This window comes from Gekko japonicus, unplaced genomic scaffold (assembly GCF_001447785.1).
Source record: "Gekko japonicus isolate JY-2015 unplaced genomic scaffold, Gekko_japonicus_V1.1 scaffold1552, whole genome shotgun sequence".
NCBI classification, from domain to species: domain Eukaryota; kingdom Metazoa; phylum Chordata; class Lepidosauria; order Squamata; family Gekkonidae; genus Gekko; species Gekko japonicus.
Window position 1 is genome coordinate 244,171 of NW_015162529.1, and position 15,817 is coordinate 259,987.

Below are 15,817 nucleotides of genomic sequence, written 5' to 3' on the forward strand. Positions count from 1 at the left end.
CCGCTCTTCTTCTTCATTGTTCTGACCACTAGGAATTTTCTCACTCAGTTTGTTATTGATGTTATTGTCATGAATTTGTAAGGAGATACTTTATTTTAAGACTAATGCACTTCTATCCCACCTTACCTCCAAGGAGCTCTGCATGGCACTCCTTTTCCTACTTTGTCCTCACAACAGCCCCGGGAGGCCGAGAGGCTGGATTGGCCTGTGGCTACCCAGCAAGATCTATGGTAAAACAGGGTTTTGAACCTAGATCTTAGTGTGTGCTGCTCATGTCGAAGGGCTGCCCTCTCCAGGTTTGAAATTCCCTAGAGATTTTAGGGGTGGAGCCTGAGGATCGAGGAGAGCAAGATGGGGGGGGAGGGAAGGGGCTTAAGAATGTTTTGTTTTCTCCAAGGGAGCTGATTCTGTAGCCTGGAGATTAGTTGTGATTCTGGGAGATCTACACACACACACACACACACACACACACACACACACACACACCCCGGAGGCTGGTGAATTTATTTTATTATTCAGGGGGGGTTTTGTAGAAAAAGCCCAGCAGGAACTCATTAGCATAATAGGCCACACCCAACAACAGAAACTCATTAGCATATTAGGCCACACACCCAACAGCGCAGCTCATTCGCATATTAGGCCACACTCCATGCCTTCCCTTGGCTTGCCTGGGAGCCCTGATCCTTCCAGGGGCCCCCCTGGCCCCCTCACCTCGGGGTCGCTCTCCAGGCCTTCCCCTCTGTAGCCAGGCATGCAGCAGTTTTGGCTGTAGTGGGTGTGGCCAACTCTGAAGCCAGCCGGAACTCCTTTCCTGTGTGTTCCTGCCCAAAAATACCCCTGGTATTATTGATTAGATTACTTTAGGCTTATCATTGAGATTAGAAGATTCCTTGAGGGCCCTCTGTGGTAAATGTTTTGGGATTCATTCTTTCATTGCAGAACTAGGGTTGCCAGCTCTGGATTGGGAAATACCTGGAGATTTTAGGGGTGGAGCATGGGGAGGACGAGGCTTGGGGAAGGGAAGGATTTCAGTTGGGTATAATGCCATAGAGTCCATCTTCCAAGGTGGCTGTTCTCTCCAGGGGAATGGATCTCGACCGTCTGGAAATCCACTGAAATAGCAGGAGATCTCCAGGTGCCACCTGGAGGTTGGCAACCATATCGGAGACAGGATATTTCAGTCCAGGTCCCCCAGGTCTTTCTCCTTCACTTGCTGTTCCCTAGAGGGTCCTGCCACCGGATTAGTGCTGTTTCCTGTTCATCACATATCCGATGGGGGTCAACCCTAGCATTTGGTATATCATCATGATCATCATTTTGTATGTCTATAACAGTATAAGCATGTCTATAATACACTCCCAGCACTGTCCAATAGCAAAAGTTGTACATCCCGGCCTGCCAGGAGCCTACAACCTAATTAAAACACAATACATAAGTGGAGGGTTGGAAGGGAACTGGGGTAGCTTTGCCAAGAAGAAGCCATACAAAGAAAGTAAGGCTGCCGTGTTTTTCACCCTAACTTGGGAGGAAGCCCAAGTGAACTCAGTAAATCTTGCTTCCAAACAGAGAGACACACAATTGGGCTATGAGTAGCTAGTCTTGTTTAAGCTGGGGTGGGCAGTGAGGAACAATTTGAAAATCCTACCCTTCCCTTCAGAATGTACTCTCTGGAATTCAGTAGGTTAAAACATAAGAACATAAGAGACGCCAATGTTGGATCAGGCCAAAGGCCCATCCAACACACAGTGGCCAGAAATACCAGTGCCATCAGGAGGTCCACCAGTGGGGCCAGGACATTAGAAGCCCTCCCACTGTTGACCCCCCCAAGCACCAAGAAGACAGAGCATCACTTGCCCCAAAGCCCCTCCTATCTATACCTTGTGGCCAATAGCCACTGATGGACCTCTGCTCCATATGCTTCTCTAATTCCCTTTGGAAGCCGTCCATGCTTGTAGCCATGCTTGTAGTTCTCAGGGGACTTGAGCAATTTGATTCCCTTGCCTAATTTTCCCCTTTAAATTGATACCCAACATTCCATTCCTTCTAGAGGATATTTAATTCTCATCAGACCTCATAAAGTCCTATTTTCTTGCACACAAAAGAAGTTTGCATTTTCGTGAAGGGATTGGAATGGTCTCGGAGGACACCCTTGTAATGGATTAGGATTGCAGTCTGCTGGAATGATTATTCTAGGTATTAACCTACTTTTACTACATTAGCCCTTTTCAGACAGCATTGTAATCCATTTTCGTAGCAGGTTGCTAATGGATTTTTGTGTGTGTCAGTTCGGACACAACTGTTTTAGCAACCGGCTGCTAGCCGGTTTTATTTGCCTGTTCCTACAAAGCCACTTGCATCCCATTGTCAAAGTGGGGCTGAGCTGTTTTTGAGGGAAATGGCTTACTTCCATTTTCAACTCTTCGTTGCGCTTCTGAATCACTGTGGTGTGCTGTTTAAAATGTCTATAGTGCATCCTACAATGCCGCTTTTTCCCTCTGCCCTTTTTCGCTGCATGAACTTTCTTGCCCTTCCCCCCCCAATGTTCTGAGTTGAGTGCTATAGCGCTAAACCAATATAGCACTTCAGTGGTACAGTGGCACCATTGATATGCCTTGACTCCACTGAGAGACTATATTGGCTTAGTGCTATAACACTCAACTTAAAATGTTCAAAGGGGGGGGGGAGAAGATTGTGTGGTGAACAAGGGCAGAGAGGGGAAAAGTGGCCCAGTTGGAAATGGCCATAGCGCTTCAGAGACGGCTCATTAATGGGATGATGTTTGCTGTATTTATTTATTTTATTTATTTATTATTTGCATTTATATCCCGCCCATCCCATGGATGGGCTCAGGGTGGGTAACACCATTATAATAAATGCAATTTCAGTTTAAAGCATGATAAAACATTATAAGAATTAAAACAATGAGTACAGCTTGAAACAGCATCAGTTGGCTATAACGTTCTGGCCTGATGGTGCAGTGAGTTAAAGGTCAGTTGTCGGTGGTCAGTAAATAGATGTTAAATAGATGGGTGGCAGCAACCTCAGGGAGGCCATATATGGGTGCTCGTTGCCTCGACCAAAGGCCTGGCGGAACAGCTCCGTCTTACAGGCCCTGCGGAATTGAAGAAGATCCCCTGTCCCCGTATCACTTTACTTGGAGAGTGCATCCAGTTTAGAATGGTAACGTGAAAAGGGTTGTTGACTTCTACCTTTGTAATCCCACTTACTACATTGTTTATAGTATATAAGGACATAAGGACATAAGAGACGCCAATGTTGGATCAGAACAAAGGCCCATCCAGCCCAACACTCTGCGTCACACAGTGGCCAAAAATACCAGTGCCATCAGGAGGTCCACCAGTGGGACCAGGACATTAGAAGCCATCCCACTGTTGACCCCCCCAAGCACCAAGATGACAGAGCATCACTTGCCCCAGAGTCCCTATCTATACCTTGTGGCTAATAGCCACTGATGGACCTCTGCTCCATATGCTTATCTAATTCCCTTTTGAAGCCATCCATGCTTGTAGCCGCCACCACTTCCTGTGGCAGTGAATTCCATGTGTATTATAGTATATAATACACATATATATTATAGTATGCCTTGTGATAGGTAGTTTGTGGCTCACATGGTCTTCTAATTCTGTAATCCTATGCCTGTTGCATTGTTCATCGGATGTCTTATGCTGTCCAAGTACATTTTTTAAAAATAAATTGTAATCCACCTTGAGTTTCAGTGAGAAAAAGTTATAAAAATAAAAGTAGTCTCCTGAGAGGTAGAAACCCTGGCCTTGTTTGTGTGTGGCTCCACTGTGGGGTTTCCCACAAGGTCCAGTAGTTTGCTGTGAAGTATAGCTATAAGAATGAAGAAGTCAGTAATAAAACGTGGTCAGAGAGAGGAACAGACTAGAAAGGAATGAACAGCAACATAATGTGTGCATACAGGGCGTTGCCTGACCTGGATAGCCTTGGGATAGCCCAGTCTTATCAGATCTCGGAAGCTAAGCAGGCTCAGCCTTGGCTAATGTTTGGATGGGAGACCTCCCATCCAAACAGACAAGCAGAGGCAGACAATGGCAAACCACCTCTGAATGTCTCTTTCCTTGAAAACCCCACGTGGTTGGCTGTAAATTGGTCATAAAGGTAAAGGTAAAGGTTCCCTTGCTCGAAAGCCAGTCGAATCCGACTCGAGGGTTGCGGTGCTCATCTCCGTTTCCAAGCCGAAGAGCCAGCGCTGTCCGAAGACGTTTCCGTGGTCATGTGGCCGGCATGACTAAACACCAAGGTGCACGGAACGCTGTTACCTTCCCACCGAAGTGGTACCTATTTATCTACTTGCAATTTCTTGCTTTCGAACTGCTAGGTTGGCAGGAGCTGGAACTAGAGATGGGAGCTCACTCTGTCATGCGGCAACTCGGGTCTCGAACTGCTGAACTACTGACCTTCCACAGCCTGCAGTTCAGCATCTTAACCACTTGAGCCACCGCAGCTCCTAAATTGGTCATAACTCGGTGGCAAAACAAAAGGGAGTTTACGATAATAAAATGGGCTCTTGTGATTTTATCATAGCTCTTGCAGATCACCCTACGATAAGATTGCCAGAGACTGTCTGCTGTGCAGGTGGGGGGGGGGTCCTTGCTGGCAACGTGACAATGTCCGGTACAACTGGAAATGACATTAGCACGTTACTGGGGCTACCCTAGTTTATGGCCCAATCACTGTGGTTTTAGCCAAATGCTAGAGTGTCTCTGGCAATGCACTGATGACTATTCCATCACTTCAGAAGCATGGTTGCCAGGTCCCCGACAGGGATGAGGAAACCTCCTTGGTGCCACTCCCCCTGGTGCTGATCAGCTCTACCAGCAGGGGGACTTACGGGAAATAAAAGTAGTCCTAGGCTGGGATTGCTGTCAATGTGGTGATGCTCTGGTATTTGGTAACAAAAAATGACTTCTGCCATAGAATGTTTGCCCAAATTCCAGACCTTTCCCATGTTACCATTGACATGATCATATCACTTCAGGCGCATGCCAAATGTGATGTCTCTGCATTGTAGGAAATACCAGCCTGGGCCTCCTTTTGCTCCCAATGTCCCTGGAGATCCCCTGGAATCACAAATGATCTCCAGACTATGCTGATCAGTACCCCACGGAGAACATGGCTGCTTGGGACGGTGGACTCTGTGTCATGGAACCCTGCTGATGTCCCTCCTTAAAACTCACCCTCCTCAAGCTCCACTCCCTACAATTTTATTTGGTTAGTGTGGGAAGTGGAGGAGTGTACGCTGTCTCCTGCCTCAGACTTCAGAGATGGAACCATAGATTTAGAGACTGATAGAGAGGTCAGGACACACAGAGAGCACCCTTTCCTTCCTGCTATCTGATCCTATCTCTTTGAAACAAAACACTATTTTTAGGGACAAGACTTCTTTCCTTCTGGCTTAACATCTCTCTCACACATACACACACAAAGAACGGGCACACTCTCCATCTTTGGCACCATGGGTGCAGGACTAAGGGTGTGCACAAAAGAAATTCCGTATTTTTCGGGTTCAGGTAAACCAAGCCTGAAAAATATCGGTATATACCGATATTCTCTAATCCCAATATCAGTAAGATATTGGGGTTCGGGAAAATTCGGTACTGCCGAATATGTTCAGCCATTATACCCTATGGGGAAAGTTCCCATAGAGTATAAGAGCACTGGAGCCTTTCCTTCCCCAGCGCCCTACTTCTAGTCAGCTGGGGAAAGAAATTGACCAGAGGAAGCAGCTGGGTGGCTGCGGAAGGTAAGACTCAGGAGGGAGGCGTGTTTAAATGCCCCCTTCCCTTCCCCAGCCTGCCTACCTCCTGCTTCCCCAGGTGCCCTGGAGCTGCAGGGTGCCTAGGGAAGCTGAGGGAAGGCAGTTTAAACTGCCTTCCCTCCAAGACTTAACTTCCCCAGGTGCCCAGTGGCTGCCCCGAATAAGATCAGGTTTTATTCAGGAGCACCTATCAGCAGCTGAATCAGATTAGAGAATCTGATTCGGCTGAACTAATACCCGAAAAATGGGTTTTTTTTTTCAATTCGGCAAAGCCGAATGCACTAATACCCGAAAAATGGGTATTTTTTTTTCCAATTCAGCAAAGCCGAATGCACACCCCTAAGCAGGACATGCATTCTCCATCTGCATCATTAATAGGTAGTTAGGTAGATTCTAACCCTGTCTCTCAACCTATACTATTTAGAATGTAGTTCCCTAAATAAAGGACTCTTATTAATTTGAAAACTCTGTAACTTTGCTAGCACACACAGTACCAAGAAGCTGCCTGAAGCTTCATGTATTCTCCTGCTTAATAGAGACTCCTGGCTATACCATACCAGTGAATCTAGCAGTTAGCACGATAACAAAGGAAGTCAGTCAAAGAAGGTCCGCTGAAATCACTGTGACTGACAGAAGGAAAAAAAGTTTAGGCTGACACCAAAGCAGTTGGAAGGCTGCAGACTTTAAGCATGAACGGAACAAATGAAAACTATTTCAATGCCATCCAGCTCCCGATGCAGAACACGCAAATGATAAAAGCTCAGTTTTTATGGTATTTAACAAAAGATTTGGATGCGTGGCCCCTTTCTGGATTCTTATGTGGTTGAAAGCCCGGCTGTTTTGTGCTCCTCTTATGGCCTCTTTGAAAAGCAGATGAAATGGTTTTGTTTTGTTGCCGTTTGGCTGGAGTCCTAGTCCCTTTCCTTGGCTGCAGGCCACGAGCGCCCTGGCGAGAAGTGCTGACAGGAAGATAAAGAGATTTAGGCGCTCTGATTTCTGTATTAACAGGGACAAAATAGTGTGCAGGGTTTTTTTTTCCGGTAGAACATAACTTTTAAAGGTAGAAGTTCTCTCTCACACACACACACACCCAACAGTGAGTAGGACTGCCTGCCTCCAGACGGGAGCTGGAAATCTCCCAGAATTACAACTGGTCTCCAGATTATAGTGATCAGTTCCCCTGGAGAATGTGGCTGGCTTGGAAAGTAGATTTGGTTGCATTAAGGCCCACTGAGGTCCTTTTCCCTCTCCAAACCCCGCCCTCCCCAGGCTCAACCCCCAAAATCTACAGCTATTTCCCAACCCAGAGCTGGCGACCCTAGAACAGGTTCCTATGTTCAAAGCCATTCTGCTCAAGTGTATTCATAAACAGTTGGGATGCCATTCCAGTTCTTTTGTTGTTGTTCAGTCGCACAGTCGAGTCCGACTCTTCGCGACCCCATGGACCAGATCACGTCAGGCCTTCCTGTCTTCCGCCGTCCTCTGAAGTTTGCTCAATTTCATGTTCGTTGCATCTATGACACTGTCTAACCATCTCATTCTTTGCCGTCCCCGTCTTCTTTGACCTTCAATCTTTCCCAGCATCAGGGTCTTCTCCAGTGAGTGCTCCCTTCTCATTGGGTGGCCAAAGTATTTGAGCTTCAGTTTCATTATCTGGCCTTCCAGGGAACAGTCAGGGTTGATTTCTTTTAGGATTGACTGATTTGATCTTCTTGCAGTCCAAGGGACTCTCAAGAGTCTTCTCCAGCTCCATAGTTCAAAAGAATCTATTCTTCGGCGCTTGGCCTTCCTTATAGTCCAACTCTCGCAGCCATACATGACTACTCGGAATACCATTGCTTTGACCATGCGGACTTTTGTTGGCAGGGTGATGTCTCTACTTTTTATCATGCTGTTTCTACTGGAATGGAAAGGACCTATCTAGGACCTATTCTGCAGTGTCAAATTTCCCTGTGTCTGCACTTCTGTTCACCCGCAGCTTCCCCCAGGTTCCACAGATGCTTTCGCCCTCCCAGGCATAAAAATGCACTTTCCCTCCTTTTGCCATTTGGCATCTGAATCCTGTTTCCAGGAAGTTTTTGTAATCCCAGCATTGAACCCATGTCAACCTAGTGGGGAAATCTTTCTCATCCGGCGTTTTTGAACCCCAGGTCTGCCCTCCCCTCCTCTCCACATTTCCATGTCCCACCCTCCAACCCCACGTTACTGCAGAACAGTTTCCGGTTAGTTGTTGTAGATTTTCCGGGTGGTCTGGCCGTGGTTCTGGCATTGTAGGACCTGACGTTTCGCCAGTAGCTGTGACTGGCATCCGCAGAGGTGTAACACAGACAGATGGAGTACTCTCTGTGTCAAGGTGAGAAGAAAAATGGTAGGCAGGTAATTTATGTCTAGTCAGGAAGGTGGGGTCGGGCTGAGTCATTATCTTGTCGGAGTTCCTCAGGCTGTGACATGCTAATGGAGGAGCTTTCCTGAGGAGGTTCTTTTGCATATGGATTGCCTGTTGAAATTCCAGTTAATTAGCTTATTGTTTCCATTTCTTTTCTTTGTTATTTTTAATAGTCCAGGGCAATTGTGTTATTACACTACTTATATTGCATTCCAATGTTAGTGATCACTGCAGGATTTATTTATTTTTTTAAAAAATGGACTTCACATTTTACTGTGAAGAATGCTGCACAAACCAATGTAATGAAGTAAATATCTTCTGGGCAGGGAGGGATTCACTTATGTGCACGCTTTCCTGAGCATGTGTGGGGACTCGCGAAAAGCAAAGGAAACACTGTGGGAAAGCCCCTACTGCGGAAGTAGTGCTGCAGACTCGCAGCATTAGAATCACAGAATCATAGAGCAGGAAGGGACCTCCAGGGTAATCTAGTCCAACCCCCTGCACAATGCAGGAAATTCACAAATACCCATGTGCTCACTTCGGCAGCACATATACTAAAATTGGAACGATACAGAGAAGATTAGAAATACCCCCCCAAACACACACCCAGTGACTGCCGTTCCATGCCCAGAAGATGATAAAAAAACCCTCCAGGATCTCAGGGCCAAACTGGCCTGGAGGACAATTGCTTTCTGACACTCAGCGGCAATCAGCATTTCCCTGGGCATGTAAGAAAGGGCCACAAGAACGAAGCACTGAGGCAACCCTTCCTGCCCTTAAAACACAGTTTCCCGTGGAGCTTCAGAGTGGTAAGCAAGTATTGCAGAAACTGTCTAGGGCAGCAACTTGTATCTGAACAGATGCCTCTGAGAAGCTTACAAGCTGGAACAGGAAGTCCAGACTCTTGACCCTGTCTTCCTTTCTTGCCCTTCGGATGCCTCTGAGTAGCCTACAAGCTGGAGCAGGAAGTCCAGAGTCTTCTTGACCCTGTCTTCCTTTCTTGCCCTTCCCTGAGGTAAACTTCCTCTGCAGAAGTTCCATTTATCCATCATAGCTGATAGCCGTGGATAGCGCTCTCCTGAGTGAATTTCTTTCGTCCCCTCTTAAAACTATCGAAGCTAGTAATCATAACAATCACTTTAACAAGTTTTGTGAATATATGGTGTCACTTTGGAAGCTCCAGTGTCTGTCATTCATTCCTCTCTGTTCTCTTCAATTCCCTGGTAACAGTTATTACTCGTCTCTCCATTCTTATTATATTACTACAGCAATACAGTCTGGTCCCTGTTTGGCTAATGCAAATTCTGAGAAGACACCTCCAAAAATGTCCCAGTGTCTCATCTGATTTGACTCACTTAGGGCTGCCAAGTCCCCCCCGGGGGGGATTGGGGTGTCCCCCGCTAAAAGGGCCCCCAATCCACCGGTCTGGGTCCGGCCAGTGGGGGGATCCCCACCCCTGAAGTGGCCAGATCGGGCCAACGTGCCTGGCATGAAGACGTCGCCCGGAAGTGATGTCATCTATGGTACCATAGAGTTTTCAGGCCGGTTGCTATAGCGTTGCCTGGCAATGTACCCAGCGTGATGACGTCACTTCCAAGCATGAATGTCCCGGAATGGGACCAACTCTCCCCCGCTTATTTTGGTGAGTCATTTTGCAACCCTAGACTCACTAGTAATTCTTAGAACCAACACTTTTATAAAGATAGATCTAGGCCCTCCTTTAATAATAGTTCTAGAGCATCACCCTGTGAGAAATGAAACTGTGAATCTTTATTTTCACACCCATTTCTCTTTCCTCGTGTCAAATTTTCCCCTATTAAAGTTAACTCCTTCCCCAAGGTTATTTTTGCATTAGCTGTGTCTAACTGGCATAAAAATGGTACGTCCGTGTCAGTGGCCCAACATGGTGGAAAAAATGAAGTAAACTCAGTGATGGAAACAAGATGAGGTGAACTGAAACAAACAAATGATGGAACCAAGACAAAGCAGAATGAGTAGTGTTGCCAACCTCCAGGTGACAGCTGGAGATCAACCAGTATTACAAATGAAATCCAATGACAGAGGTAAGTTCCCCCAGAGAAAATGGATGCTTTGGAGGGTGGACTCTGCAGCATTATTCCTCACCCTCCCCAGGTTCCATCCTCAAATCTGCGGGTATTTCCCAAAAGGGAGTTGGCAACCCCCATAAAAGCTAGAGTCGCCTGCCCAGTTCTGACTAGCAGGAGACAGCAGGGTGTGAGAGACCTGATAAACAGTATCACAATGCCATTCACGGCTGCATAACCAGAAGAGACATCACTGCAATGAGCAACACTCTAGGGTTTTAATCAAAATGCTATGGTAAAAACCATAGAGAACAAGGGGATTCCTAGACTGTTGCATGACTCAGCAATACTGTGCTTCCAGCCAGAAGAGAGATCATGGCATTATGCAACAATATCCCCCCCATTTCCCCCTGACACTCTATTGAACACAGGTGGGGGGTGGGGGCACCAGCAGGGGGCCTCCATTCCTGGCAGACATCAGAGTCTGCGCACTTCACCACTACACCAAACTGGCTCTCAGATAATTTCGTTTCAGAGCTCTAGATAATTTAGTGTATGTTTGTTTGTTTTAATGAGGGCCTACTGTGATGTGTTGTTTGGACTACAAGCAGACTGAATTTCTCAAAGTGTATTTGCAGAAAGTTCCACCATTAGAAGCTGCAGCAGCCAGAAGTATGAATGTGGTAACGGTTATGTTTCCAGTTTCTGCAAACGACAAAATAAAACCAAATCTCAAGGCACCGTAGAGAGCAAGACTGTGTTGTACAAATCATCAATTAGATGAAAGGTCTAGGAAGTGTTTCCCAAAAAAAATAAAAATCAAGGCAATTTAAGAAAAGTTTAACAGTCAACAAGATTGCTTCCCTTTGGGAACAGCCGCTGCTCAGCACTCCACCAGCAAGTTAGTTATTGTTGTACTATGTCAGCCCACATCATATCGGTATTGCTACAGTCAGACAGGCCTTAGGCACCCAACATTGGGGACTCAGTTGTCCATTGAGTTGGTGAATGACAGAGTCTTGGGCATGCAACTGTCTAGTGTAGGGTTGCCAGGTCCCTCCAGGGCAGGAAGGAGGCTCTGCTGACATGTAGTAGCATGCCTCTGTCACTGCCTATGTGACCCGGAAGTGATATCATCACACCCGGGACGTTGAGGTGACATTCTGGTATCTGGGCAAAAACTCTATTGCAAATTTGGCTTCTGCCATAGAGTTTTTTGCACAAATACCAGAGCATCGCCCTGACACCCCAAATGTGATGATGTCACTTCTAGGTCACATGGGCATCAACATAGGTACGTTGCCGCACCTCGGCAGAGCCTCTTGCTTTTACGAGGTACGTTCCCCCTGCTGGCCAGCTGATTGTTGACTATGCAGTGGGGTTTGCCAGGGAGGACCCCCCCCACTGGTGGGTCTGGCAACCCTAGTCAAGTTCTCTAAGCAAGGTCCCAAGGTCCAAAAGGCGAGAAGTGGTTGGTTTACTTGAAGACAGGCCAAAGTCCAAGAGCAGCAACTCCCAAAACAGCAGGTGCAATTAAAAGGGCCAAAAGGAAGGAGGACGAGCCAGATATTTGTTTAGAAAGGCAGCTGTGGCAGGGTATCACCACAGAGGTTTTCTGATGTGCTCTGATTTCTAGGTTGTTGTTTTTTCTGATTCAGCCTGAGTCATCTACTGGTGACATTCCAGACGCTCTTTTCAGTGTATCCCAGTCTGTGGTACACCACATGGGTTGCCAAGCTCCTGGTGGGGCCTGGAGATCTGGATTTGCAACTGATTTCTGAATGACACCGATCATTTCCTCCGGAGAAAATGGCTGTTTGGAGGGTGGACTCTATGGCGTTATACCCTAGTCAGGCCCCCTCCTTTCCCCAAAGCAGACCCTCCTCAGGCTCCCAAAATCTCCAGGCATTTTTCAGTCTGGATCTGGCAACCTGAGGTTCCAGATTCATTCTTCATTGGGAATACTGTGTACAGTTCTGGTCACCACACCTCAAAAAGGATATTATAGCATTGGAAAAAGTGCAGAAAAGGTCAACTAGAATGATAAAAGGGTGGGAACACTTTCCCTATGAAGAAAGGTTAAAGCGCTTGGGGCTCTTTAGCTTGGAGAAACGACGGCTGAGGGATGACATGATCGAGGTTTATAAGATTATGCATGGGATAGAGCAGGTAGAGAAAGAAGTCCTTTTCTCCCTTTCTCACAATTCAAGAACTTGTGGGCACTCAATGAAATTGCTGAGCAGTTGGGTTGAAATGGATAAAAGGAAGTACTTCTTCACCCAAAGAGTGATTAACACGTGGAATTCACTGCCGCAGGAGGTGGCGGTGGCTACAAGCATGGGCGGCTTCAAGAGGGGATTGGATAGACACATGGAGCAGAGGGCCATCAGTGGCCATCAAACTCCGTACTGACTGCAAAGTCACCCCTGAACGGCCATAAAACAGCCATAAATCTATGCAGAAGGTACCATAAAATCCGATGTCCAAAGGAAGCAAAAGCGGCATGGAGTGTGGAGGCTACCATAAAATCCGATGATCAAAGGAAGTGACAGCAGCATGCAATGCAGAGGGGAATTTTTGTTCCAACGTGAGTTTGTGAAAACAACGGCGGGAAAAGCCAATGCAGAGTCAGCCAGAGTGTAGGATTCCAGCTTCCTACCAGGTCTTCAGCAGTAACAATATTTTCAATGAAGAAGAAAAAGCTGGAGGGGGGGATGTCTGTGCACATCTGTCCTAAGAAGTATTAAGGAAGGCATGTGGTGCCAGTGCAGATTGCTGCATCTAGAAAAATCCATTCTTAGAAATGCCGGGCCTATAATTAGCAGAGTGAGTTAGTGAAAGGGCCTTTGGGCAGTCTTCCAGCCTTGTAAATCTATTGCAGTCACTAGATTCTTACAATACTTTTCTGCCAACTTTGTGTCTGTAACTAGGGTTGCCTCAAATATTCCTGATCCGTTCTTGGAGTGAAAAGCACATCTTTGGTGCCGCTGGTAGATGTCCCAACCAGATAAAATCAGTTCTAATACCCCTGTTGGATGGGGCGGGTGGAGGTGTGAGGTGGCTCAGTTGTCCATATGATGTACAGTAATCGTTTCGGTTTGATCTCTGTTGCCTGGGAATCAGTTGGAATTTCAGGAGAACTCCTGCCCCAACCTGGAGGTTGGTACAAAGCACAAAGAACCACTGGCTGAATTCACTTTGTTGTTGTTCAGTCGCACAGTCGAGTCCGACTCTTCGCGACCCCATGGACCAGATCACGCCAGGGCCTTCCTGTCTTCCACCATCCTCTGAAGTTGGCTCAATTTCATGTTCGTTGCATATATGACACTGTCTAACCATCTCATCCTTTGCCGTTCCCGTCTTCTTTGACCTTCAATCTTTCCCAGCATCAGGGTCTTCTCCAGTGAGTGCTCCCTTCTCATTTGGTGGCCAAAGTATTTCAGCTTCAGTTTCATTATCTGGCCTTCCAGGGAACAGTCAGGGTTGATTTATTTTAGGATTGACTGATTTGATCTTCTTGCAGTCCAAGGGACTCTCAAGAGTCTTCTCCAGCACCATAGTTCAAAAGAATCTATTCTTCGGCGCTCGGCCTTCCTTATAGTCCAACAATTCACTAAAGGTAAACAAAAAATGTATCAAGAATAATATTTAATGCCGAGTTCAATAACACAATCATATAACTATATAAAGCCAAGGTGTTCTTACAAGAAACAATAGTAATACAGAGAAATAAAGTCCCAAAAATTTCAGTGTGTCTCACTCCTGTTGTATTGTAATTCCATAGTCCAACTTGACTTATATTCATCACAGAGTGGACTCATATAGTTCCTGGGAAATCCATATAATCTTGAAATCCACGATCCTTTGTGACTGAACAAACTGGCTTCTGTATGTGCTACTATTGAGATTGGGTCCCACTGTAGCCTATTGGTTTTGAAAAAGAATCATTCGAAACGTGGCCGCTTGCATCTGGACTACATGTCTCTTATGGCTTATGGATTTAAAACCCAGTAGGGTTTAAAAGGACCCTTAGATGCTGCTGGGGAGAGGTGGGGGATGTGTGCTTGCACTCCGAGCCCCGAATTCGGGGCTTGGTGTTCAGGCGTGCACAGCTTCCCCTCCACCTCTCCCCAGCAGGGTTTAAAAGGACCCTTAGACACTGCTGGGGAGAGGCACTCCCCAACATGATAATGTCACTTCTCATCATGCTGGGGACTCCCCACCTCCTCCAGTAATGCCCCCCAAAGTCCCCCCCTGGGGACTTTAAGGGACATGGCAACTTGGTCGTCTAGAGATCAGCTATAGTTGTGGGGGATCCCCAGGGCCCACCTGGAGACTGGCAAATCTACCTCAGCAGGCTATCATGCTATATCCAGCCTCCAATGCAGCTGTTTTCTCCTGGGGAACTGATCTCTGTTGTTTGGATATCTTTTGTTATAGTGGGGGTTCTCCAGTCCCCACCCCGAAGTTGGCAATCCTATTCAAGCCTGTAAATGCTTACATTCTCCAGGAGAAGGCGAGTCATATTATCCATTCCTTACTGACAGAAAGCTAAATTTCATCTTTCTTTCTTTTTTTGGCGGGGGTGAATATTCTCCTAGGAAGGCTGGAAACAAGACCCTCCCCATACATACACCAGAAAATAAAGTGGAGGTACATAAACTGGTCAGCGGAGTGATCGAGTTTACAAACAAAAAAGTTCTTTTGCTGGCAGCATAAATATTCAGCCCGGAAGAGGGGGGGGGGAATGGATTTTCACCGGTCACGCCGAGTGACACATGGCAAGTAAACAAACAGCATAAAAACCGAGATAAGTCAGTTTTCTTTTTTAAAAAAATATATATATCCTTATGGTTTTAGTAATCCAGAGCAAATGTGAAGGTCTGCATGATAAACCCTAGCTTCAGGGCACAGGCCTGGTTGGACTGAAAGGCTGGGTGGGAAAATGCTACAAACGAGATAAGGCTAAGAGCAAAAAGAAAATAATCCAGTTAAGAGAAATGATGGGCCTGCAGCATGGGTAAAAGTTTCTTCCCACATTAGCCATATTGGATACTTGTCTCAAGATCTGGAGATGTCAGCCTAAGAGTTCTTGTGAGGATAAAATGGAGCGGAAGAGAAGGAGGTAAGCCACCCTGGGTCTCCACTGGGGAGAAAGGCGGGGTACAAAGGAAGTAGTATAAAGAGAGGTAGGGATACTGTAAGAGTGAAAGGGCTGGTTTTCGTATCTATCCAGGGGTCATTTCCTGCGGGAGCACACAGGAGCGGGGCTCCGGCAGTAAGGAGCCCAGGGGGCGGGCACATGCAACAAGCCCCGCCCCCTGCTCCCAGCAGCCCTCAGTCAGGCCACAAGGAGCAAGAAGCAGGCAGGTAAGTTGCAGAGCCCCTCCCGACCCGCCTTCAGGTACAAGCTCTCCCTCCTCTGTGAGGGCAGATCTGTACGTTCCCCCCCCCCCAAAACGTAGCAAATAAGTTATGCTAATAAGTTATGCTAATGAGCTCCTGCACCTCTTTTTCTACGAAATGACCCCTGTATCTATCTATCTATCTATCTATCTATCTATCTATCTATCTATCTATCTA

General features: G+C 46.7%; 1 protein-coding gene across 1 annotated transcript in view; it reads left to right on the forward strand.

Annotated features, from left to right (window-relative positions):
* Nucleotides 1-15,817, forward strand: part of LOC107106174 (netrin receptor DCC-like) — a 173,983-nt gene that overhangs the window by 138,586 nt on the left and 19,580 nt on the right. The gene's annotated exons all lie outside the window — the stretch shown is intronic.